At 23.1% G+C, this 1,487-nt stretch overlaps 1 non-coding gene across 1 annotated transcript; it reads left to right on the forward strand.

Moving 5' to 3' along the window:
* The first annotated feature begins 1,207 nt into the window (after positions 1 to 1,207).
* On the forward strand, positions 1,208 to 1,280 carry Trnar-ucg (transfer RNA arginine (anticodon UCG)). Its single transcript has one exon. It is a non-coding gene; the product is annotated as a tRNA-Arg (tRNA).
* The last annotated feature ends 207 nt before the right edge of the window (positions 1,281 to 1,487 follow it).

Consider the following 1,487-nt stretch of genomic DNA (forward strand, 5'->3'; position numbering starts at 1 on the left):
TTTAAAGTTCCTTTTAAAAATCTTCTGATGCATTAGATATAAAATAATTCTTTCTTGCGCTCATAAAAAAATATTCCATATTTAATTTATTTCTCCAACCAAGAAAATTGTATGCGTTATGAAAATTTTTAATAATTTGTATTAGACTCTTCGATTCAAATATAGAATTAAGAGTTAAAAGTTAATAGAAGTTAACTAACTTTTAATATTTGAATAGCAGTAAACAATTACACAGTGTGAAATTTCTTTCAATATGTTTATAAGGAGCTCCAATTTTGAAGGGGGGGGGGTATTTTTAATTTTTGCTACAAATAATTATATTATTCTGTATATATTAAGTTCATTTGTAAACGCTTAATATTTTGATTAGTACCAGCAAACATTTTTTAATTGAAATTGCTTTAGAACTTTATGCTTAATATAATTTTTAAAAATAATTTTGAAGAGAAAAAAATGTATAGAAGTAATAAATAACAGGAAACAGTTATAGCAGTTACTAAAAATATAAAGAGGAAAGAAACATAAAAAAAGTACGTATTCAAAATTTTAATTTAGTAATGTATATTAGACATTAGTTTTTCGTTTATTTTTTGTTAATATCTAGTAATAATTTTTGAAGATTCATTAAAAAAAGATCTTAGCTTTAAAAGTGATACTTTTTAAAAAAAGAGTAAAGAAATCAAATGGGTATGCAAAATAGCAGATGAAATTTCATGATGGAAAATTTTAGAATTTTAACTTAGTAAATTTTTTTTTAGAATTTTATAAGAAATTTTAAAATGTAAGAAAGATTATTGATTGTTATATTAGAAGTGCTTTGATAGAATATTGTTTAATTATAGGTTTTTTTTAAAAAAAATTTAGGTTTTGAAGTTAAAAATTTCTACCTGTGATATATTTTTTTAATTCTTTTATTTTTAGATATTTACATGTTTTAAAACGTGAAAGTAAGAGATATGAGGGATATATATCAAGTTCACGTTAAAAAACGCTATTTTTCTTTATTAAAAGTACCAGTTGGAGGTTAAAAGTCTAATTCTACAATAATTTCGCATTTTGTTGATGTATATTTTTACTTTTTGTTTCTAATTTGAATTGCACTCAATAATCCTTGTGATTATTTCATAAAAAATAGAGGGGAAAAAATTCGAAAGGAACTAACCGATCGTCTATTGCAGGACTCCTATAAATTTTCTCTCTAAATGTCGTCCGCGTGGCCTAATGGATAAGGCGTCTGACTTCGAATCAGAAGATTGCAGGTTCGAGTCCTGTCGCGGACGTGCAATGTGAAAAACTTTTTTAATTTTTTTTTGTAATTATTGATGTCGATTATTTTTATTAAATATTTGATGTTCATTTTATTAATATAAATAAACGAAATTTTATTTTAAGTGTGAAGATTTAAAATTTTATTAAGTAACAATTTTTAATTGATTATTTGCGGAGATTAAATATTTGAAACAGCATCAAATAAAATTATTTAAAAG

The sequence above is a fragment of the Argiope bruennichi genome, chromosome 5 (assembly GCF_947563725.1).
Source record: "Argiope bruennichi chromosome 5, qqArgBrue1.1, whole genome shotgun sequence".
Lineage (NCBI taxonomy): Eukaryota > Metazoa > Arthropoda > Arachnida > Araneae > Araneidae > Argiope > Argiope bruennichi.